The following is a 26,390-nucleotide window of genomic DNA, read 5'->3' as shown; positions in this document are numbered from 1 at the left end:
TACTGATATTTGCCTATTTACTTTTGTAATCCGGCAAATAAAGAATATGTTCAACTTCAGTAGTTATCAGGGAAATGCAAATGAAAACAATGATATACCATTTTTTGCCCTTTAAATTGGTCAAAATTACAAAGATTAATAATTTGTGTTGACACAGTTGTGGGAAAATGGGCATTCGCACAAACATTGGAGATTGTAAATTAACATAGCTTTTGGGGATGGCAATTTGGACAAATCTAGCAAAATTCAAGATGCATATACACTTTGACCCAGCGATTACTCTTCTAAGAATTTCTCCTACAGAAATACTCGTACATGTGGATGAAACATATACAAACCCATTCATTAAAGCATTGCTTGTAACAGCCCCCTCCCCCCAAAAGAGAAACAAGCTAATGTACGCACATCAATCCGGAAATTGTTAAATAAACTGTAGTACAATCATAAAATGCAGCTGTTTATACATAAGACAAATTGAGATTCCCTGATATAAAAAGATCTACAAGGTATATTGTTTTTAAAAAGCAGTTTGCCGAAATGAATGTGTATCTGCGTGTTACAGTACCATTTAGATCCCAAAACATACACATACAATGCCTAGTAGTTACCCACGAAGCCTGCCCACCCACCCCTCACCGTCCCCCTCCCCAGAGGCCGCCTTCCTCGAACCCGTGAGAGAAACGCCGAAGGCCCAGCCTGTACTCCCTTTCTAGAGCCACTTGGCCACGGCTAATGCCGGTACCTCGCATCCCCACTGTCGGCCGCTGTCTCGCTGCGCTGCCGGCCGCTGTCCCGCTGCCCCCGAAGAAGCGGCTAGCTCTCCTCTCGCGCTGGCTGAGGCCTGGGGGAGGGGAGAGAAGGCGGGGTGGAAGGAGTACTGGGGCAGGCCGCCGGGCCCCTTCACCAGCTTCTCCCGTAGGCTCCCCAGGGCCGCCACCTCCGTGCCTCCGAGTCACAGGGTCCCGTGGGAACAAACCCATCGAGGAGCCCACGATGGCCGCGCGAGCAGAGCCCGCCCCCCAACCCAGGGGTAAGACTCTCACCTTGGCGGCAATAGCTCAGCGGAGCCCGCAGGAGCGAGCCGGGTTCGGGGCCCTGATGCAGCCCCACTCCCCTCGCTAGCCCTCCGCCGAAAGCCTCCCCCTTCCAGCTCTTCTCACACTCGATCTGAGGCTCCACCCCCGTGTCGAGAAGCCCCGCCCCCTCCCCTGGGGAGGGCCCTCTCTCCGCGGTGAAGCCGGGTCCCTAACCCCGGACCCCGCCTGAGCTAATCCTGGTCCAGCAAACTCAACCATAAAGGATTGTAGGGTCTCTAAGGAATCGGGATTTGATTCCAGGCACGATGGAAGCCGCTGAAGGGTAACTGGATTTGATTTACGTTTAAAAACTGACAATCTTTCCAGCTGCCTTGTGAAGAATGGGGGGCAAAAGGGCAAGCGGGGACACGGTGTGGATGGAGGGCGGGAGACAACTCGGGTGCTTATCACAGTGAGTTCACAAGGGCAAAGCCTTAAAACACTTATTTCAGGCACATAGTAAGCCCTCAATAAATATTCTTTCTTTTTCTCTTTGGTATTATTTGGGATGGCAGTGCGATTGACAAAGACCTTATAGAGGATCTGCATCTGTGAATGAGCAGGAATAAAATGAATCTGGTAGGAGATAGCCCTAACTATTAACTCTGCTTCATCTGGGGTACACAACGAGATAGCAGGGTGAGAAGGGAGCTTTGACTTGCAACTCCAGATACTTCAGTAAGGTTTGAACTGTAAACAAAAAGCATGTATTAACTCAGTATTTTGAAGTATAAAGACAAAAGCACCATCCAAAGTACTCTTGAGTAATAGAGGAAAGACAACTGTTATTTTACCCTCCAGTTCTAGTTCTAACCCTCCAGAGCAATGGTTCATGCCCCAAATTGAGAATCTGATGAACGGACCCACTGCCGGCCAAACATATATTTATTTACACATAGAATTTTCTATATAATCTCATCGTTATGGAAGTCCCTTTAAGATAAATCAATCCATTAAATATTCTTACAATGATATTTTTAATGTGAATGTAATGCTAATTATTTATTTAACCAAGAACTCCATGTTTATGTCTTTTTTATTATTAGAAATATAGACATGAAGTTTTATATAACTAAATATTTGCACATTTCTAACATTTTTCTCAAGGAGAAATATGTAGAAATGGAATAGCTAGAGTCAAAAGGTTACAAGCTCTCCAGAACAGTTGTAACAATATACAATCTTACCAGAAATATATAATTCCAGTTCATTTGGATATTCCCATACCCTCACCAATATTGCTATTATAGTTTTTTAGAAACCTTTTAATTTAATAAGGCCTTTGGTTATAATTTCAATTTCTCACAGCATTTGCACTCATTCCTATAATCCATGGTCTCTACCATTAATTTTAGCCCCGTTGTTTCTACTGTTAATTCCCAGGCCCTGTAAAGTCTAGTTCCCTAACTCCTAATTCTAAAATCCCACACCCCACAACCCTAGCTTAATTTCAGTCTTCAGCAGCCTTTTGTCCACTTGCCAACTACACTTCTTTTACAGTTCTAATTCTAACCAACATCCTCCTACAAACACACACACACACACATGTTGTTTCTATTTTTCTTATTGTAGAATATTCACAAAATATATGAAAGCATAAACAAAATGCCAAAAGCAAAAAAAAAATTGTAATCTCACCACTTAGAGAGGACCACCATTAATGTTTAGTTTTATGTCCTTCCAACAGTTTTATGCATTATGTATGCATTTATAGCTCTAAATAAAAATATTGTCATAAATGTTATTATTTAATGACCTAGTGAATATTGTCATGATATTAAATATTTGTCTATAGCATGATTTTAATGGCAGTATGAATAAACTTTTAACAGGTAATGAGCTTTTTGTTCTTTTTTATTTAAAAAAATGTTTTCCTAATAACACATGAATTAATACATTATTACAAAACACAAGACAGATAAACTTAGAGTTCCTCTTACATTCCTGTATACATATAGAAATACATAGCTTCGTTTTGTGTTTTTTACTTTTAAAAATATAAATGGCATCCTATTTATGTATTCTTCTGTTAATCACTTTATTCACTTACTATGTATGGCTTGAAGATCTTTCCATGTTAGTATGTGTAAATCTATGTCATTCATTTTATGTACTGAATAGTAGTAGTGCATTGAGTGAGTGTACTATAGTTAACTATTGATATAGTGATATAGTCATCTATTGATAAGTACATATTGTTTTCAGTCTTTTACTATAACAGTGCCTTTTCTTTTTTTTTACTAGCCTAGGTCCCCATGTGAGAGGTTGGGGACATGCAAGAGGCAAGCGATGGATGTTTCTCTCACACATCAATGTTTCTCTCCCTCTCTTTCTCCCTCCTTTCCCCCCTCTCTCTCTAAAAACAAATAAATAAACTCTTTTAAAAAGATCAGTGCTGCAGTGAAAATCCTTGTATGTGCTTCTTCTGCATTTGTAAAGTATTTCTGTAAGATAAATACGGAGAAGTGAGATAAATTACCCAAAGACAGCACATTCTGAAGTTTTGACATGTAATGCCAAACTGCCATGCAGGAAAACTCAGTTTACACCACCACCAGCAGTGAATAAGAATAACCATTTTCCTAAATTTTTATCCATACTGGGTATTAACCAATCATTTGAATGCTTTGCCAATGTGGTATGTGACAATGTTGTTTCATTATTTGCATTTCTCTGATTTTTAGTGAAGTTAAGGAATATTTTCATTTGTTTGTTGGCTATTTGCTCATGTTGTTTCATGACTTGCCTGTTTATATCTTTCATCCATTTTCCAACTGGATTGTTTGGCTTCTTTTTAGTGAATTCTCTAGTCTGGAAATAAATCTTTGTTACATGTGTGGGAATTACTTTTTGGCAGACTTTTGTTCATTTTTAAACTTTGCTTATGGGATCTTTTTTGGGTATAGATGTTTTAAATGTTGATATATTCAAATTTATCAATCATTTCTTTATGGCTTTTGCAGTTTGGATCTTGCATAATAAGGTCTTTATACACCAAGATTAGAAATATTGTTCTGTATTTTCTTGTAACATTTTAGAATTGTTTATCTTTAGCTGTTTAATTTTCTGAAATTACTTCTGGTAAACATTTTTCTAAGTCATTAAATATATAACAGTGTTATGGTTAATAGGTGAAAATTATTTCATTGTAATACCAATTACTTTGTATTTTTCTAAGGCCCTAAAGATTTATTGGACAGATCGTTCTTTCCCTTTTATCAAAAACCAAATTCCTAAATATATACTTTTGACTGTAAATCATCAGTATAATAGTTCTAAAATCCATACCAGCACAAATCCCACAGTTTTTTTAAGCATTTAAGCTTTAAATTATTACTTTATATCTGCTAGGGTAAGCACCTCTGTCTTTTTTCTCACAAAATTCTGGACTATTCTCGTGCATTTTCCTTCAGATGAATTTTTAAATTATCTAAAGTTCTATAAAAATTCCTAGTGGGCTTTTGGTTGTATAGACTTATTTCATCATATGGTGTGATATTTTATTCGACAAACCAGTCTTCTATGGCCATACATTCCTGTTTTTTATAATTGTCTGCTCTTATAAGCAGTTCTGTAAAGGACATTTAGAAAAATCTTTGCTCACTACTCTGATTATTTAACTACAGTACATTTTAATAAGACAAACCACATTCATGTTTTGGGGTAGGTTGGTAGGTATTGCTCAATGTACTGTGAAGAAAGATTTTGCCAGTTTACATTTCCATGTGTGTATTGGTGTGTCATTTCCCTATCCGCCAGCATGACTGGGTCATTAATGGGGTTGAACCTCTGAAAATCTGATAGGCAACATATCTCATTGTTTCGCTAAAGTAATGTATTTTATACAGATGGTCCCTGATTTAGGATGGTTCAACTAATGATTTTTTTACTTTAAGGCAGTCTAAAGAAATACACATTTAGCAGAAACCACACTTCAAATTTTGAATTTTTATCTTTTCCCAGGCTAACAATACTTAGAACAATACTATACTCACCAGTGATGCTGGGTAGCAACAGGGAGCCTCAGCTCCCAGTCAGCCACGTGATCACAAGGATAACAACAGATACTCTACAATGTACTGTGTTGCCAGCGTTTTTTGGACATTGTGTTCTGAGCGCATTTAAGGTAAGCTAGGTTAAGCTATGATGTTTTATAGGTTAGGTGTATTAAATGCATTTTAAACTTAATGATATTTTCAACTTATGATGTGCTTATTGGATATAACCCCATTTTAAATAGAAGAGCATCAGTATTTGTTTTCTATTGTTGCATAATAAATTAGCACAAGTTTAGCAGCTTAAAACAACACTTTCTTGTTTCACAGTTCTATAGGTCAGAAGTGCTGTGTGCTTGGCTGAGTTCTCTGTTGAGGATCCTACAATGCCAGAATCAAGGTGTCCCTGGACTTGACTTTTATCTGAAGACTCTGGGGAAGAATCCACTTCTGAATTCCTTCAGGTTGTTGTCAGGATTCAGTTCCTTGCTTTTGTAAGACTGAGATCCCCATGCTCCCAGCTTCTAGAGGCCACCCACATTTTTCCTCGTGTGTCCCCTTCCATTTTCAAGCCAGCAGTGGTACACTGAATCCCTCTTTTGCTTGGAATTTCTCTGACTTTTCTTCTTGCCGCTAGCCTGAGAAAACTCTCTGGTTTTAAAAGGTTGGTGTGATTGGAGGAGGGCCATTGGAATAATCTCCCTACTTTAAGGGAAACTTTAATTACATCTGCAAAATACATTTTGCCACATAATGTAACAACTTCAGGTAAGACACATATTCACAACCACAGTCGGGAAATTAAGGTGGGAAATCGAGAGGTGGGGTGGGGAATGGGTATTTTAGGATTCTGCCTACATAGATTAATTTCCCTTTTTCAAACAACTACATGAATCATTTTGGCTGTAAAAAATTCAAACATCTTAGAAGTACTGTGATCGGAGAAAACATGAAAGATGCCTTTCACTATCCTTCACCTTACTACCATGCCTGTTTAGAAATAGCCCTTTATATTTTTTGTGCATAATGGAACATCTTTTTGTAACTGGCCACTCTACTTACTTTTTTTTTATCAGTTCTAATAATTTTTTTGTTCGTTCTCTTTGATTTTCCAGGTAGATAATGATATCATCTGCAAATAATGATTTTCCCTCTTTTATTATATTTGTAATTTCTATATACATTTACCTGAGATATTGTGTTTCATTGAATTTCTAGAAAAACGTTAAATAGTAAAGACAACAGTGGGCATCTCTGTCTTTTTCCTGGTTTTAATGAAACTTGTAGTCTAATGTTTCCCAAACTGATATTCTGGATGATAACAGATGTTCATCTATCTTATTATAAATATTTTCAAACATACAGAAAAGTTTAAGAAATTTTATAGCGAAGACCTACAGACCAACAACATAAATTTTACCATTAATGTTCTGCTATACTTGCTTTATCACATAGCTATCATCTATCTATCCATCCATCAAAGCATCTTATATTTTTTATGTATTTCTCTCTATTTTAACTAGATTATAGAGGTTTCTCTCCTGGCTGGTTTAGCTCAGTGGATTGAGCGTCGGCCTGCGAGCTAAGTGTCGCTGGTTCGATCTTCCAGTCAGGGTACATCAGAGAAGGAAAACTCTGACTCCAAAAAACCTCCGCTGCCTTGCGGCATACCTCTTCAGGGGAAAGGCTAAGGGAGTAAACCCCGACAGAAAATCCGGAGCCGGAGTCCCTAAGGCGGTTTGACGTTGTAGTCAACACCGGCAACTCCTGCGGCGCACCTGAAGCCAAGCTGTATCGACTCCGTCTTTCCCTTGGACCCTTCAGCTGCGAAGAGAGGGGGGGGGTCTGCTGCATGGGCAACAGCAGACCCTCCATATTACCCTGCCCAGGCTCTGTAGCTTCAGCGTCATCGCAAGATGTCGATTCAACACGGGAGGAGACAGATACTACCATGTCACTCCCGAGTCGGACTGCACAGCCATTCTCGGCGGTGCAGATAGACTCTTAAGAAGCTACACCATCGTCTCTCGAGACGGACGGCTGCCGACGACGACGATAGAGGTTTCTCTGCTTTGTTGATATTTTCAAAGAACTGTTTCTCAGATTTATTTCCCAATTCTACTATTTTTAATTCTCTACTTCAATAAATTATTACTTTAAACCTTCATATTTATTAAATCTTTCTCTAGTTCTCTGTTTTGTTGCTTTCTTTGTAATGGCTTCTATTCAGTGTGTGGTTCATTCATTTTCATTCTTTCTTATTTACTTCTAAAAGCATTTAAAGTTATAAATTTCTCTCTGTGTTTGACCTCAATATGTAGTGCTTTCATTCTCATTAATTTCTAATCTATCATTTTGGTTTTGATTTCTTCTTTGACCATGAGTTATTTATAAGTGTTATTTGATTTTTGAAGTGACTAACTTTTTTTGGCTGCTTTTGTGATTAGAAGTTAGTTGTATTGAACTGTGGTCCAATAATGTGACTTTTATGATTTCTAATATTGGATATGTATTGTACTTCTTTTTGTAACTGAGTACATGATCCAATTTTGCAAGGGTTGCGTAGACTCTTTTTTTAAACTTAGTTTATAAGGTACAATGTATATGCTTTTCTAATTTCTTTATATATTTTAATGGAATACTATTTGGTTTGTATGTTTATGACAAGATATTCTTAATAGGTGGTGTCTTTTATCAGCATTTCTTTATCTTATTTAAAACTTGAATAAAATGAATATTTCTAATGTTCATGCTGTCACTTATATATGGGTGTGTGTGCATATGTGTGTGTGTGTGTGTGTATAATTCTGGTTACAAAAGGCTAGACAAATTTATAAATTATTCAAATAGAGTTAACAACTGTTGGTATGGTATATATTCTTCATATCTTTTTCTATCTATACATTGATATATATGTATTATAATACAGATTTTTTAAGCCATCCATTAAAAGGGTCCATATGTTTTACAACTTGCTTTACTGACTTAGTGTTTTCTTGATATTATTTCTACGTCAATGTATGTACATCTACCTTATTCTTTGTCTCTGGAGCTGGTATTTCTACAACGTACCTGGCCTAGCATTATCTTAAAAATATATATATCACTTCGGGGAAGCCTTCCCTGCTTCCTCCTAAGCTTGATTAGGGCACGCTGTAATACATTTCCATCATACTCTGCTATTTTCCTCCCTAGGCACCCAAGACAATTGTACAGTTGTGTGTGTTATTAATGTCTACCCTCCCCAGACACATACCCCACACACCCTATGAGTTCCTGAAGAACTGGACCATGTCTATTTTGTTTATATCTGTACCCTAGCACCTCACACACTGTCTGGCAATTGTAATTGTTCAATAAATACTTTTTGAAGGAATGAATGAGTGAACAACCTTATGAGGCAAGTATTATGATTATGTTCACTTTACAGGTTACAAAGTTATGCAGATTTAAGTAACAGTCAGCTATAAGAAATTCCATGAGGATCCTCAGAAATAAGTGGATGAGGTAACAATAGAGTATAATTTACCTTATTACTAATTAGTTGCATATTGTGGATGATCCTTTGGATTGTTACTAAGTTTTCATTATTGTAGAGTGCGAAAATGAACATCCTTGTAAATAGCTTTGCATATGTATGTACTTCTGTAAGACAGATGCCTGGAAATGAAGTTGCTGCAAAGAGTATGCACATTTTACAATTGGATAGATATTGCCAACTTGTCCTCCAAAAAAGATTATACAAATTATATTATTAGTACCAGAGTATGAGAGTGTTTCCCCCCACACCCTTGCCAAAGCTGTGTATTTTACTCATTTTTTTCTTTTCTGATCAGTAACAAAGTGATATTTCATTGCTTTCATTTTCATGTTTTTGATCTTTTGTGAAGTTGAGCACGTTTTGTTTTTTCTATTTTCAAATGTATTGCCTGTTTGCATTACTTGCTCGTGTTTTTATTGAGTTTAGTATTTTCTTATTGATTTGGAATGACTCTTTTTATATAGTGGATAATAACACTTTGTCTTCCTGTTCCAGATATTTTCCTCAATTTATTATTTATCTTTTAACCTTGTAAAATTGTTTCTTAGGGTAAAAAAATTTAAAATATTTTATGCAATGAAATTACTGATCATTGCATTTATAATAGCTGGCTTATGTGCTGTACTTTGAAAAGTTTTCTCTACCTCAAGATTATAAAACTTTCTCAATGGTCCCTTTTCGCACCTTTATAGTTTTAATTTCTACCTTTAAATACCTGTGCCATAGAGTTTTATTTTGATGTACAGTAAAAATATAGGTTTCCAATCTTTTTTTTAAAGTATTTATTTATTTATTTATTTATTTTTAGAGACAGGGGAAAGGAGGGAGAAAGAGAGGGAGAGAAACATCAATGTATGGTTGCCTTTCGCATGCCCCCCAACTGGAGACCTGGCCTGCAACCCAGGCATGTACCCTGACTGGGAATCGAACCGGCAACCCCTTGGTTTGCAGGCCAGCACTCAATCCACTGAGCCACATCAGCCAGGGCTAGGTTTCCAATCTTAATATTGCCCAGTTGCTATCCAATTGTTCCTATATAATTATTGAATAGTTGATATTTTTCTCATTCATTTGAAATGCCCCATTTATCAAATACTAATCTCCCAGACATTTTTAGTCCATTTCTAGAATCTTCTGTTCTGTTTTTTTAATAGCTAAAGAGTGCAAGCTTTAGAGTCAGACTACCTGGGTTTGTGTCCAGCTCTGCCATTTACAGTTTCTGCATCTGTAAATTGGGGATAATAGTACACACATCATAGGGTTCTGATTACTAGGTAAGTTCATTTATGTACAATTATTAGAAGAGTCCTTGGCATATAAGAAGTTTCTGTAATATTTATTATTTAATTTTTTTATTATTGTTTTATCATTTTTAATAGTACATGATCACGTTATCTGCATAGAATATTTTATCACCTTTTAAAGAATTACTTCTAAACAACTTGAATAATTTTCAGATGACCTATAACAAATATATGTATCCTCCATTCTTATATTTCATCTAAATTATACATCTCAACTCTAGGCAGTTAGAGGGGGAGAGTAGAGGAAAGGAGAAGGTAAGAATAATACCGTTCTCATTCACAGATAATATGATTGTCTACAGAGACAATTCTAAATAACACACACACACACACATAGAACCGATAAGTGAATTTAGCAAGGTTGCAGAACATAAGGTCAACACTGAGAAATCAATCACATTTTTATATACTAACAATGAACAATACTATTTATAATAGCTCCAAAAAAATGAAATACTTAAGTAAAAAATCTGACAAAACATGTATAGGATCTATATGCTGAAAAGTATAAAATTCTGGTGAAAGAAATCACCAAAGACTTAAAATAACCAGAGAAATAATCATGTTTGTGGACTGGACCATATCAACATATCAAAGATGCCAGTTCTCCCTAAATTGAACTATAAATCTAGTGGAGTTCCTATCAAAATCTTAGCAGGATTTTTTTTGTAAATACAGATGAGTTGACCCTAAAATTTATATGGAAAGGCAAAAGAAGTAGAATAGCCAAAGTGATTTTGTAAAGATTAATAAAGTTGAAGAAATCACACCACCTGATTTTAACACTTACTATATAGCTACAGTAATCAAGACAGTCTGGTATTATCAAAGGGGTAGACACATAGACCAATGCAACAGAATAGAGAATGCAGAAATAGACCCACATAAATGTGTTCAATTGACTTTTGATAAAGATGCAAAAAATTTAATGGAAAGATGATAACAAACAGTATTGGAGCAACTGGACATTCATATATAAAAAATAAACCTTGACAAAACCTCACACCCTTATATAATAATTAACTCAAAATGGATTGCAGATCTAAATGTAAATCATAAAATTGTAAGATTTTTAGAAGAAAATATAGGGGAACATCTGTAACTCTTTATATTGTTGGTGGGAAAGCAAAATGGTACAGCCATCCTGGGAAAGTTAGGCAAATTCTTATAAAGTTAAGTGTACACTTGCTATATGACCCAGCAATCCCAATCCTAGTTATATCCTCAAGAGAAGTAACAAGTTATGTTCACACAGACTTGTCCATAAAAGCTTAAGGCATTCTATTTATAAGCACCAAAACCTGGAAACAACCCAAATATCCTTTAGGGATGAACGGATAACCAACCTCTGATACATCCATTCAGTGGAATACTACTCAGTAATAAAAAACAATGAACGTGCAACAACTTGGATGAATCTCAAAGACACTACACTGAATGAAAGAACATAATCTCATAATATTACATACATATGCTTCTATTTATACGACATTTTTGAAAGAACAAAAATATAGTAATGGAGAGCAGATCAGTAGTTAGTGGGGGGAGGTCGTGACTTCAAAGCAATAGTGTGATGAAGTTTTATGAGGTGATCGAACTGTTCTATATCCTGATTGTGGTGGTGATTACACAAATCCATGCCTGTGTTAAATTCATGGTACTATACACACAAAACTTGAGTTTACTCTATGTTAAATATACAAAAATGATGGTACAATTAGAATGACAACTGCAGCTTTGTTTAATGATTTGTATCCTTACAATTTTTTTCTGGGAATTCTAAGCTCTCTATAAAATATCCTAAGTGTAGATAGACCTCTGTACCCAAACCAGTTAATCCTGTCATGGCCTGCTAGGTACATCAATCAGAATTCTTTCTGTTGCAAATAACAGCAAAGCCAAAACAAAGTGGATCAAGTTGGACCAATGAGGTCACTTTATTATCCCAGATATAGTGAGATTCAAAAGTAGGTAATTTGGTAGCTTGGCAATATAATTAAGAACCCAGGTTCCTCCATCCTGTTCCACTGTCCTCAGCCTGTTGGTCCCTTACCTTATGATTTCAAGATGGCTGCAGCTACTTAGGCATCACATGGTCATACACTAACATCAAGAGATTAGAAAAAAGAGCATACATGTCATGTGTCCTCAATTAAGACAAGAGAAACTTTTCCCGGGTGCCCAAGTAGACATCCCCTCTTATGTCAATGGCCAGAACTCATGTCTCTTGGCCACGTCTAAGTCAACCATTTGGCAAGGGAAATGGAATTACTGTGATTAGTTAGCTCAGACCAGTGTCACTTAGTGTGGTTCCTGGGCTGGTGCTAGTCTACCAACTACTGGTTACCAGTCCATGACAAACTAGGTGCATAAATTGAGATTAAACATTTAGAAACCTTTATATTGACTTGACTAATTGTTATTTTTTTGAATATAATAAAAATTTGGGACTGATATTTTATAGATCTTCATTTGAGAACCCAAGCTCCCGTGATGCACAAGGTCACCCTAAATATCATAAAAAATGGGGGCTCTATTAGGGAGGAAGAAAGTGAAGGGTGGCCATTGCAAAATAATGATGAGAATGATGTTGCTCCTAGAAACCCTGGAAAATTCCAGACAAGAACAGAATTTGGGTCCAGCACTATGGAGCAAGCTCTCTTTTTGGCTTCACTTACACACCCACCCACATTGCTACCACTCCCATGGCATAGTCTCAAGCAGTCAAGTGGAGTTGTGCCTCTCCAGGGAAGCCACACCCCTAAACCTGTTTCCCAGCTAGCCCGACATTGCCTCTGTTTTTTCTGATACAAGAGACTCCTCCTTAGAAGGTTGTGATTGGCCTACATCTGCCATTCTTGCTCACAACAGCAAAGACAAAAGAGAAAAAAAAAGTACACTAGAGATGCCGAATTTGGCACATCCAGTCAGCTGGTCACAATGCTGACTGACTTTGTAGCCTGTGACAGGGGCTTTCAAACATTGTGAGCACAATTCACATAGTAAGAAACACATTTGACATCACAACTCAGTACACATGCAACTGTGCACATGCACACATACACATCTGAAGCCAATATTTCACAATACAGCATTTATTGTATATAACGCACTCTGGCTTTTAAAAATTGTATTCATTTTTTAATTTGAAAATGCTGATCTTGTCCCACTAAATTAATTTCACAGCCTACCAATGAATTATGACCTGTAGTTTGGAAAGAAGTGCCCTTAAGGAGGGAGATATAATCATTCTCAATTCTAGAGGCCATTAGAGTGGCCACCAGTAGCTTTGTGTAAGATGTGGCTCCTTCTGGCTCTACTACCAAGATCTGAACCCTGAACCAGGATAATGCTTCTGCAACCTTAACATTTTTCTCATAAGCGTCCCTGACCTCAGAGCTCTGGCCTTCTAAATCAGCTGCCTTAGCAGTGAGAAGGCCAGAGGCCCTCCAGGCTGTTCATGGAGCCTGAGTTGCCTTAGCAACACTTGGCTGTAATTGACCCCTGCTGTCACCTGCTCCAGCCTAGCCTGCCCCTTCACACTTCGGGCTGTGGCCCCCTTTTCTCTTGCCTTTCATAACAATTTCTGCATCCTCGTTACATAGACAGATGTCTTCTCATCCCTCCCCCTCTTGATGAATGGTCAGATTCTTGGCACGCACCTCCCGGGCTCTGTCCACATTGCCAAATACTAGCTCTGGCATGATTAAACACTCACAGAGATGGATGATTTGAATTTCTTTCAGATAACAAATAATCCCTAATGCTGGTCAATTTAATTCAGAGATCACAAACACAAATGTAGGCAGGGGTTAGGCACATCACACAGAAGCCTAGGTGGGGACTATGCCCCTGAAAAAAAGCAGTGGCTACTTCATCCAGCTGATTTGCCACACAGAAATGCACATCCACAAATCCAGAGTCTACCAACTTATCCAGAGTCTACCCAAGTTTTATATGAACTCTACCAATTTTTATACGCTGACAAGTGAGTTAACAATATTTAAAAAAATTCTTACGGGCAAATCAAACACATCTGTGGACTGGATGTGTTCAGCAGGCTACCAATTTGCAAGCTGTTTTAAGCTCCCTTTTATCCTCTGTCTTGCATTTGGACTTGACGTCTTCTGCCATCTGCTCCCCCACAAGGCCCACAAACTAACAAATCCCCCTCACCAATAATGCACTTAACTTAGTTCTAAAGTTTTCTCCCTCCCTGATGGTCACAGTAATCAGGCTAGACTCTTAAGAGATAGTCATGGCGTGAAACCAGTAGGTTCCACTCTTTCTACTGAGCACTGAAACGCCCATTTTTACGTATTACTGCATTCTAGTTTGTTCCAGGCATGAGTGAGGACATAAAGCCAGCCATTGGAGAAAGCCCTGGGGAGGGGAGCAAGCCCTTCTCTTGGTTCTTCCCCTTTGACCATATTTATTAGTTACGTGATGTTTTACTTTCTAGTATTGCCATCTGTACAGGAATGGCCCTTTCAGAAGTATTAGAAAGAGAACTTCCCAGTTCTGGCTGGATAGCTCAATTGGTTAGAGCGTCACGTGATACAACAATTTTAGAGTTTGATCCCCTTTCCAGTCAGAGTACATACAAGAATCAACCAATGAATGCATAAATCAGTGGAAAAACAAATTGATGCTTTTCTCCCCTCTTCCCCCCCCTCTCTAAAATTAATAAAATCTTTTTTTAAAAAGAAAGAACTTCCCAGTACCCTCTGTACCCCTTTTCACTCATTACCTCCTCCCCACAGGGACTGATTGGTGAGATTCCAAAATGTAATTGAGGACTTATTGCTCGGCCCCTGCTGAGCTACCTGCTTTCTGCTTTTCAGAGCTCCCCTGTGTATAGCATGTTTGTATCTTCCGCTTTGGCTCTCCATGTGGTCAGCCCACTAGAGAGAGCTCAGCTGGGTGAGGGGCTGCTGTACAGACACATCTGTTCCCTCAGGAAGGTACAAAAATTTGAAAACTTGATGCAGGCTGCAGGCCACAGACCCATTTTCTAAACCAGTCTTGCCAACAAGAAATCTCAACATTCTGATCACTCTTTGACTCCTGTGTCTATTTATTAATTAGTTCAGAATTCAGGGAAGAGAGTGGTGTGATTATATGACCTTTAGAGAGACCGCCGTGAGTTGTGGGTTGAGAAACCTTGAGAAATGGATGCAATGACTGACATTTGCCACCTAGAGTAACATTTGTGGAAGGCAGATCTCTGTGTGGGAAAGTGGTGGCCGGTATGCACAGGTGTTGCAGCTGCCTACCCACCCCATAAGGGCAGGTCTTAGAAAACACTGGCCATGTGCATCATTGACTTTGGGAGTTTGCAGCAGTTTATATTATGACTGGTGTATGTTACTCTCAATTACTTATAACAGACAGCAGCTTTAGAAAGCATAGGCCTCATGTTTTTGACTTTACACTGTGACTGATCTTTAGAAGTAGGGGGACCCAAGTGGACCTTAGTAAAAACAGACTGTGTATGCTTTTGCGGCTGAGACAGGGATTAGAGTATCAGAAAAATAATATTTTGGTTCTGGTTAAGGTTTACCTCAAAACAGCTTCACAGCCCTGGCTGCTGTGGCTCAGTGGATTGAGCATCAGCCTGCGAGCCAAGTGTCACTGGTTCAATTCCCAGTCAGGGCACATAACTAGGTTGCATGTCAGGTACCCAGTTAGGTACGCAAGTGAGAGGCAATCACACAGTTATGTTTAAAAAAAAAAAAAAAAACAGCTTCAATAATTGGGCTTTTTCAATATCAGAGGACAGAAAATTATTTGCTCCCCCTTCTCCATTTCTCAGCCAGGTATATAGGTTGGGGATTTTAACTGCAAAGGTAGCTAAATTCCATGTGAACCAAAAATTTCTAGAGTGAGGTTATACCTTTTATATTTAGCAGATAGCCTTCTATTATTACTGTTCCTCCCCCTGGATTTGAATTGCATCCTGTTCCAGAGACAAGGAAAAACTATGGGGGAGCCTTCTTGAATTTTTGTGGTACATCCATAGACTCTTAGACTCACTCCTCCTGTGCTCCAACCACCATCTTCACATGGTCTCAGGTTTGCTCTGGATTTATTCATTATATGAGACATGACTATGGCTTTGGATTTTAAAAACCCAGACAATAGGTTTAACCTAGGAAGGTAAGATACAGATAGAGAAATGGTAGCCCTCATCATATACAGGAGATAGCATCTTCTTGTATTGCAGTGGAGAAACAAGCCTTAAAATTATTAAAATTATAAAGCTAAACAAACAAAAAAAAAACTTTAAAGGTCACCTTCTATAGGAATGGTTTTCTCACATAATCAAGGAGGTACTGGATTTCTTTCAAAATAATGCTTCATACTAATTTATTTGTGAGTGATATAACATGATGTGTGTGATTTGCTAAAACATGTTCTAGAAAAATGTATGAATAGATGAGTTAAAATTGGCAAAGTATTGATAATTGTTGAATCTGAGTAATTCATTATATTACTCATAGGGGTTTGCTATAGTGTTCTTTCTAATTTTGTATATGTTTGAAGATTCCCATAATAAAACATTAGAAAAGTAAAAATAAGCTTTGGTTTTACTGTCAGAAAAAGAGCAGCAAGAGAATTAAAGAAGAATATCCAAGACGATATGCTATTTAAGCTGGAGGAAGAGAGCTTTTCTTAGGAAAATGTGATCTTGGAGAACTAGTTAAACAGATAAAAGGGAAAAAGAAGATACACTCAAATCTAAAGATTCTTAAAAATGGCCCTGGCCAGGTAGCTCAGTTGGTTAGAACTTTGTCTGAATACATCAAGGTTGCGGGTTCAATCCCTAGTCAGGGCACATACAAGAAGCAACCTATGATGCATGAATAAGTGGAACAACAAACTGATGTTTCTCTCTCACCTTCCTCTCTCTCTCTCAAATCAATAAATAAAATTTTTAAAAAACCAATATTTAAAAAGATTTTTTAAAAATGTTACTAAACACATGGAGATATTTTAATTGTTAATAAGTCAGAAAGGTTGTCTGGATTCCAAAGAAATTGAGGAGACATGGGGAGAAGACAGAAAAAAACACACTGGAATTACTCTATCAGTGAGAATCCAGAACTACAATGCTCTGAGCAGGTACTAGAATATAAAGGTATTCTCAGAAAGCTAACCTCAGAGAGTCTGTATTTAGAGCAAATGGAAAAAAAAACACGTAGTAGGCAAAACACCATCCCCCACCAAAGATGTTCATAACTCTTATCCTTAGAACCCATGAATATGATATATTATGTGACAATAAGGGACTTTGCAGATATAACTAAGGGTACAGACTTAAAAATAAGGGGATTATCCTGGTTTTTCCAGGTAGGCCCAATCTAATAGCATGAGCCCTTAAAAGCAGAGAACCTACCCTGTCTGGCAGCAAGAGCGACATGGCAGAAGGAGGGGGATTCCTAGTGTAAAATGTAAGGGCCGCCCCCAGCTGATAGTCAATAAGAAAACATGGTCCTCATTTCTATTGGTGGAAAGAACTAGATTTTAACAGCAACCTGAAGGATTTGGGAAGCAGATTCTTTGTGTAGTCTCCCAATAAGAGCCTAGCTGGTCGATATCTCGATTATGGTTTTGTGAAATCCAGAGCAGAGAAACCAGTTGAGCCAATCTGGACTGCTGGCTTACAGAACAGTGAGATAAGAAATTTGTATTGTTCAGCCCTGAAATTTGTAGTAATTTTTTTAAATGTATTTATTGTTTTTCCATTACAGTTGTCCCACTATTTCTCCCATTGCTCCCCCACATTCCGCCCACCCCTTCTCCCACAGTCAATCCCCACCCCGTTATCCATGTCCATGGGTCATTTGTACCAGTTCCTTGACTAAACTCTTCCCCTTCGTTTCCCTCTTCATCCCCTCCCCCATCCTCCCGGATCACTGTCAGTCTGCTCCTTGTTTCCATGCCTCTGGTTCTATTTTCCTCTTTTGTTTGTGTTGTTCATTAGTTTCTTGTATCAGATGATAACATACGGTATTTGTCTTTTGCTGCCTGGCTTATTTCGCTAAGCATAATACTGTCCAGTTCCATCCATGCTGTCACAAAAGGTAGGAGTTCCTTCTTTCTTTCTGCTGCATACTACTCCATTGTGTAAATGTACCACTGTTTTTTGATCCACTCATGTACAAATGGGCACTTAGGCTGTTTCCAGCACTTGACTTTTGTAAATAGTGCTGCTCTGAACATAGGGGTTCATAGGCTCTTTTGAATTGGGGTTTCAGGATTCTTCAGGCATAATTTTAGCAATGGAATTGCTGGATCAATGTAGTAATTTTGTTACAGAATCACTGGGCTGCTCCAATTGAAAACAAATCCACGGGCTCTTTAGTTAGGGGCCCGATTGCCCGCCGCCAAAATTATAACTCTCAATACCAGAGTTTGGTGAAAAGAAAAAGAATTGTTTATTTAACAGTTATATAGATTTAGTTATTTGCGGATTTCTGTTAAGTCTTATATTCTTTAAAACACCTATAAACACATATTCTTGCCTCCCCCCTACCAAACCAGGCTAGCTTTAGAAAAGTTAGAGAAACCGTTTCCCTACTTTCCAAACACAGTTCAGCTTTACCAGCAGCTGCCAATCACTCTTCTGATTGGGGAGGTCCTTTCTGTGCTGTGGTGCCCTCCAGCTCTCAATGCAGAACTGCCTGGATTCTCAGCCTCCTTGCAAACTGCCTTCTTCCTGCAAACCGCATGGATCTCCTCTCCTCAAAACCGCATGGCGAGAGCCTCTTAAAGCAGCCTGGAGACCCCTTCTCCAAGCCACATGGAGGGAGCACACGAGAGCGAGAGCCTCTTAAAGCAGCCTGGAGACCCCTTCTCCAAGCCACATGGAGGGGGCGAGAGAGCAAGAGCGCGAGAGCAAGAGCACGAGCAAAAGAGAAAAAGAGAGAGAGAGAGAGAGCGCACGCGTGAGCCCTCCCCCCCCCACCCCGCAGCTGCTTATATATCCCTGACTGCGTCCTGCCGCAGTGGGTGTTGCTAACAGTTCTGACCATTCACAGAACCTTATGTAGGCTCTGTGTGCTTTCTCCATACTGTCCCCTGGTTCAAGACCCCTCCCATCTACCTGAGGCTTTGGACGCATTAAAGCCATTTTGCATAAAAAAGACACTAGCCACCAGCCTCAGGCATGTGGAGGCATTCTAAAAGCTGCTTCCTTCTCCCCATCCCCCAGCCACAAACTCTGGGGATTTTTGGACTCCCCTGTTTCTGTAACAATTTCTTAAAATAGCAATAGAAAACTATATACCATAATCTTAAGTGAGTACAAAAAATTTGGACAGATTTATAAAAGGGAGACTAAAAAAATGATTGTAAAATACTTCAAGGTATTTAAGATGGCGCTTCTAGGAAACACAGTTATGGGTGGGGAAGCTGGTATGACATGTTCTCATGGGCACAAGCTCAGAATATACATGGTGTTAAGACTCCAAGAAAAAGAAACAGAGGAGATGAGACAAAGAACAGGGGAATCAGACAAGACAATAATAGATTGAATTAAGCCTAGAATAGATATTGATTTTAATGAGAGAATACCTCCTGGTGAAATTATCCAATTCTATGAGGTTCAGGTAGACAAGAATTGGTGAACTGAGGATGCTTGTGCCAGATCCAGAACTTCTTACCTCTCCCAGTCTTATTGAGATATAATTGTCATATAACATCATATTAGTCTAAGGTGTACATTGTAGCAATTTGATATATGTATATATTGCAAATGGTCACCATAATAAGTTTAACTAGAATTTTTGAGGGTATTTTTTTTACTGTGATAGACCTCACAAGACAAAATATTGAAGAGTTTATTACAAAAGCAAAATTAAAGAAAAAGGAAGGAACACACTGCATGCAATTCAAAAAGTAATCACTAATTGTGATTATTGTCCTTCAACATATGTTTTCACTTTCTTTCAAAATAATTAGGTATGCACATACCTGCCCAGCTAAAGACTACATTTCCACTCTCCATTGCAGCTAGGTGTGACTAAATATTAGCCAATGAGATGTGACTGAAAATGATGTGTACAACTTTTGGATCCAGTCCTTAATGTGAGAGCCCTTCCCTTCTTCATCCTACTGGCTAAAATGGGAACCATTTTATAGCACATGGATGGGAGCACCATTCTGGTGATGACAGGGAGATTGAATTTCTGGGTAACCTCACAGAACAGCTACCACACAGTCCTGGACTGCCTTCTTCTGGTGTATTACATCTGAGGGAAATACATTTTGTGTAAATAAAGTCTCTGTTAATTTAGGTCTCCATTACAAGAAGCTAGACTTATATCCTAACTAATATAGCGATGAACACATTAAAGAAAGAAAGGTAACCAACCTATGAAGCAGATAAAAATGTGAAAATTTTAGCTGAGCTTCTAGATCAAAATGGTGCTGACTTAAGCATTTCCTAAAACCTGCCATCAGCCCTGTCTCAAATACCTAGAAACGTATTGTAAAATATTTCCAGTCTTTTTATTGTAAAAAATCTCAAATATGTAGAAAAGTTCAAATTAGTACAATGAATATTATTATGCCCCCCCACTCAGTTTCAACTGTTAACATTTCCCCATATTTGCTTTATCTATCATCTATCTTTCTGTCACTCTCTATCTGAAAGTGAGTCGACTTACATCATCCTTAAAAACTTCCGTGCACATCTTAAAAGGACGTTCTCATAATTACAAAGCCTTTATCACATCTAAGGAAATGAACAATAATATTCTCACAATAATATTTTAATATCATCTAATATCAGGCCATATTAAGATTTCCCTAGTTGTGCTCAAGATGTCTTTACATAGTTTTTTAAAGAAAACTCAGGATTCAGCCCTGACCACTGTGGCTCAGTAGGTTGGGCGTCATCCTGCAAAGTGAAAGGCCACTGGTTCAATTCCCAGTCAGGGCACATGCCTGGGTTTCAGGTTCAGTCCCCAGTTGGAGTGTGTGCAAGAGGCAACCAGTGGATATTTCTCTCTCACATCAATGTTTCTCTCCCTGTCTTTCTCACTCCCTTCCCCTCTCTCTGAAAATAAATAAATAAAATCTTTTTAATAATCCAGTATTCAGCCAAGTTTCACGCATTTTATGTCTTTTTAGTTTGTTTGAATTTGAAACAGTTGTCCCATGTTTTTATAAAATGTTTTTAAAGTTAAAAGTGGATGTCTGAGCTTGAAAACAAACGAATAAACAAAAAAGGAGCTCTCCAGGAGTTAGGAACAAAGAGAGACTCCCTAAGGTGAGATAGACATGCATGCATGTTACAAGGGAGCCAGGACTGCCACAGGCTGTAGAAGCTGGAGTATCAGTTCCTGCTGAAGCTGAGAAGCCAAGCAAGGCCCTACCTGAGTCAGGAAATCAGCCTAGAGCAAGGAACACTTCACATAGGAGCATGAAATTAAAAATGAGGTATTGTTTCTTACCCATTAGATGGACAAATACTTCAAAATTTGACTATTACAAGTGCTGGGAAAATGTGGGGAAATGAGCACTGCTGGTGAGAACATCAACTGCTTCAACCAATTTGCAGAGTAATTTGTCAAAATGCTGTCTGAAAAATAAAATGTGGTGATGTTATACAATGGAATGCTATACAGAAATGGTGCTAATCTCCATATAGCAACATGGTCTCACAAATATAATGACTAAAAATGATACAGTTATGGAAATGGATAGACACAGAAATGCCATATACAGTTTATGGATGTGTATCTGCTTATAAAGCATAAAAATGGATAAGAATACATACACTTTAGACCACGGTGGTTGCCTCAGAGGGGAATAGCAATGCAGGTGGTGGTTAAATGGAAAATCAGCTATATCTCTAACATCTTTTAATTGTAGGAAGCAGATATGTCACAATATCTACAGTTCTGAGTGAGGAGAATGTGGGATTTTGTTACAATATTCTTTGTACTTCTGTATAGTTTTTACATCTCTCACAATTAAAAAAGAGGAAACTCAATTGAGCCTGCTTCAGAGGAAGGAAGCCATAAGGGTGAACAGAAAGAGCTGTTTCTGCATTGGTGAAGTGGTATTTAAGTCAGTCTTTTCCTAAGGGTAACAAACCCAATGCAGATCAATTTTTCCTCATCAGGACCCAAGAAGACAAGCTTCTCAATGACTGCTTTGGGTATCCACTGAGGGTAATTCATGAAGTAAAATAAATGAGAGAGAGTGTGGGGAAACCACCTGAAGAGGCAGGCTTCATACAACTAAGAAACTCCAAAGCAAGAGGCAGTAGAGTTTAAACTGAGAAGTTATGGGCTCTAGACAACCAGCTCTAGACAGCCAGCACCATCTAACTTGCCTACTGCTGATGCTCTGAGAGAGATGATTTCCTCTTTCTCTCATGTTTTCTATGTTTACTTTTGTTTCCACCACATACTGCTGTCTGTGCTATAAGCTCTGCTTTCCGATGGCACTGTGAGGCTGGGCTGTTTTATGTACTCGTTTCTAGCAATAACATAATTTTGCTCGGGATAATTGCTTCAAGGGCTGAGATTTGACTGTGACTAAGAAATTTTTTCTTTTTCCTCTTTCCCCTCTGTGGCGAGTGGAGGAGGCCCAAGTGGTGCTGGGTACGCTCTCCCTTCCTCTCCCTCCAGGCTCCCCGCCCACCTTCACACTGCGTAGAATCTCTGACACAAGACACAAAACAGTCTGGGCCTGAATATGCCTCGTGGACAGCAGGAGATTCAGTCTTAGCAGAAAAAATGCCAAAAAGCAAGCTGGACAAAAGAAGAAACAAGGACATGACCAAAAGCCTGCTGCCAAAGCTGCCTGAATATATACCTGCACTGTCTGTTGGGCACACACTCCAGACTCTAAGATCTTCAGGCACCAATTTGAGAGCAAGCATCCTAAGGCTCCCCTTCCTCCGGAATTGGCTGATGTTCAGGCATAAAGTTGTTTACAGCCGAATTCACGACACGTTTGACTCTTCTACTGTCTCAGACCTTAGGTAACAAACCTGCAGCTGCTTTCCTAACAAACTGTCGATCAGCAAAAATCAAGGGGCTACAGAAATACTCATTCTTATGCTGTTCCCTTTTGGGCTTCATCCAGAGACAATTCGGTATAAATGTGCAGTTGACTTTGATGTGGAAATCTGAAAATCAGTTCATCCTTGTTATAAAAATTTTTTTTTACAAATGTGATTATATTGATGTTCATATTGTGTAAAATAACTCATGTAATAAAGTAGTACTTTGATTTTACAACATCACAGGAAAAATTTTTCTTTTAAATAACTTTATATTAATACAGAAGCATTGCAGAAAATTAAAGAATATAAACAAGTGGGAATATAATAAATAATTAAACAAGTAAAATTTCTACTATCCAGAAATCACTACTGTAAGACCCTAGTGCATAACTTGCAGGATCTCTCTCTCTCTCTCTCTCTCTCCCTCTCTCTCTCCCACTCTGGCTATACATTATTTTGTTTCATTACCTAACTGATATCTTACTACATATAGCTTGTTTTTTTTTCAGCCATCAACCTGTATTTTGCTATTTCAGTAAATTTTTAACTCGTCTAACAGTCAGATCATAAAAATGTCCCTTACAGTTGTTTTATCTAAAGCAGTACTCAATCCAGACCATGCATGCATCTGGCTCTTACGTTCCTTAAGTCTCTTTTAATCTAGCACAGGCACCATTTTTAATGATACTGACTTGCTGAAGATACCAGGCCAATGGTGCTGCAGAAAGTTTTACTTAACTGAGTTTGTCTGGTTGCTTCTTTGCATTATTTTCTTCTAAAGTTTTGTACATGTGGCATTGCTGCGAGGAAAATCTTGTGTCCAATTAACTTTTTGAACTCATATACAGTGAGGCGTATGAGAATCTTGGAATTGGATTAATTCTTTTTTGGAGGTCCTGCATGAACTTCACCTATTTCAGTGGATGACAGTCCAGGTTCCAGTTGCCAAAGGAACCTCCACAATCTTCACACCTCAGAGTGAGACCCTTATAGCTGAGAGTCAGCAGAAACAAAAATCAGGGAGAAAATACTTACAGACTTAAATTCCTTTGGAGTTTTGAAATTTATTTTCCTCCAAGAAATGTAATATTGTTCAAATTTTGGACATATATACATTATTTGGGACATTTTTAGGCAATCAGTTGTACTAAGCACATAACTTCTGGTCAATCATGAACAGACAATGTGGTCAAGCATAATTTAGGATGGGAAATACAGTACAGATAGACTTCATAGCCTAATGCAGCAGGGAATTTGGAGTTAAGCTGATTCATGTTCTGTTCTGACCCATTCAGAGCCTTCTGGAGACAAAGCAGAAGTGCCCAAAGTTGGTCCTAAGAGGAACAGTAGTTGGCAGTGAATGGTCTCGTGAAGGTGGAAACTAGACTGCCCTTTTGACCTCTAGTCTCCTACCCCTGATGCAGGCAGCCACACTCCCAAAAGACCATGAGGCTGGCTATTAAACTCAATAGGTTAAGATAACAAAAATGTTGAGGAGTATGATCTCCTTTGTTATGGGCTGAATTGTGTTTCCCCTTCTTCATATGTTGAATCCCTAACCCTCAGTACCTCAGAATGCGACTGTATTTGGAGACAGGACCTTTCAAGAGGAGATTAAATTAAAATGGGGCTGTTAAAATGAGCTCTACTCCAATCTGACTAGTGTCTTTATAACTAGAGGAGAGTAAGACACAGAAAAAGACACCAGGGGCCTCTTTGCCCAGAGGGCTGACTCTGTGAAGAGGCAGCAAGAGGATGTCCACATGCAAGGCAAGGAGAGAGGCCTCAGAGGAAATTAACCCTGAAGACACCTTGATCTTGGACTTTCAGCCTCTAAAATTGTAAGAAAATAAACTTCTGTTCTTTAAGCCACACACTCTGGCATTTTGTTATGGCATCCAGAGAACACCAATCCATCCCTCTTCCTGTGTTCCTGCCTGTGTATAAAGTAGAAACATTCCCCTATTTAGAATCATAGACATCACCTGAGCGGTTATAAATAAATACTGATGTTTGGGTCCCACACCCCAGACATTCTTATCCAATTGGTCTGGGTTGTGGCCTGCGTACCAGGTGATTCTAAACTATAACCAAGGTTGAGAACTGCTAGGATAGGAAGTCATCCAAGAGTTGTATGGTATAGCAGCTGAAGATGACTGATACTAGGTCTTCACCAGCAAAGCAGGAGAATTGTAGGAATCCAGCTACCCTGCAAAACTTTTAGGGAAAATTGGTCCTGTGACTGGGAATTTGGACCCTATTGACTAAACAGTGTAAATCTGCTTTCTCAGCATTCAGTGATTCTACTAAGCTTTCATTATACACACAGATGCCAGTTTTTTTGGTCTGGGAAAAAATCATACTATGTGAAGATAAAAGGCGAACAGACTCTTTCAGCCTTTAGCGGAAACCTGAAAGAAAGCCACACCCAGTAACCTCCTTACAAATTTGAATTCCTGGCCCTAAAATGGACACTCACAAATTTTAGAATTTCATATTTGAAGTGGCAGGCACACAGTGCTTTCAGATGAGTTGGAGACACTGTCCTTCACTGTGGTCATATGCCTATATGCTGCACCACTGCACAGCCACAGCTCACACACGGAAAATAGATATAACAGCACTAAAGTTGTTTACATTTTTTAAAATTGATTTTTAATTTACATACAGCAAAAATCACTATTATTAGTGTACAGTTCTATGGGTTTAGACAGAGCCTAGAGTCATATAGTCACCACCACAATCAAGATAGAGAATAGTTTCTTCACACTCCAAAATCCCCTTACCAGCATACACATGCTTGACATGCAGACACTCTTCATCTATCCCCAACAAGCCCCAGAAGCTTAGGGCCTTTGTGAACATTTTTGGCACAAAATCCAATGCAGCCCATTTTTGACCCTCCTGAATTGGGCATAGCAGATGGAGAGAAGAGGAAAAGGCGAGTCCTGGCAGTCATCAGAGGGGGGATGGCCCTATAGTCTTCCCAGACAGATCCACATGGATGAAATTCAAAGTTCCAGCAAGGAGTGGCCTTATCTTGGTCAGGCTTTAGGGCATTGCTAATGCTTTATCATTTAAGGCTAGATTCTGTAACCAGAGCTTAGAGAGAGAACGAATAGCTTACCAGATCTTAAACGCACCAAGATAAACTTTGAAAGCCTTCCTGAGAGCACACAGTGGAGCAGCAGACTCAATACATGTTTCTCAAAAGAAACACTCTTACAATCAATTAAACTTTTCATATTTGAATATTTGGTTCTTGCCAAAGCAGAGTTAAAATCCCATTTTCAAAATGATGTGTTCACAGAGATCAGGTCTACTATATAAAGGACACCATAAAACTAATTATTTCTAGAAACATTATAAAGTATTTTTGCCAGGGCAATATCTCTTTAAAAGGGGCTTTCCAGCATTGCTCAGAACATAAGTGCTCACTGATACTAA

At 38.6% G+C, this 26,390-nt stretch overlaps 1 protein-coding gene and 1 pseudogene across 6 annotated transcripts in view; one reads left to right on the top strand and one right to left on the bottom strand.

Annotated features, from left to right (window-relative positions):
- Window positions 1–1,152, bottom strand: part of HUWE1 (HECT, UBA and WWE domain containing E3 ubiquitin protein ligase 1) — a 166,729-nt gene extending 165,577 nt beyond the window's left edge. For all 6 annotated transcript variants that reach the window (XM_090264628.1, XM_090264634.1, XM_090264633.1 and 3 more), the window contains exons 1-2: window positions 1,044–1,152; window positions 743–841 (exon numbers count right to left, since the gene is read on the bottom strand). The gene's annotated coding sequence lies outside the window, so the exon portion shown is untranslated. The remainder of the gene's footprint in view (window positions 1–742; window positions 842–1,043) is intronic.
- Window positions 1,153–22,630: 21,478 nt separating this feature from the next.
- On the top strand, window positions 22,631–22,862 carry LOC149991378 (transcriptional regulator ZNF706 pseudogene; annotated as a pseudogene).
- The last annotated feature ends 3,528 nt before the right edge of the window (window positions 22,863–26,390 follow it).

The sequence above is a fragment of the Furipterus horrens genome, unplaced genomic scaffold (assembly GCF_987537825.1).
Source record: "Furipterus horrens unplaced genomic scaffold, mFurHor1.1.pri manual_scaffold_17, whole genome shotgun sequence".
In the NCBI taxonomy this organism is placed as follows: Eukaryota; Metazoa; Chordata; class Mammalia; order Chiroptera; family Furipteridae; genus Furipterus; species Furipterus horrens.
The sequence above is the reverse complement of the archived record's forward strand: the minus strand, read 5'-3'. Positions and strand labels throughout refer to the sequence as shown.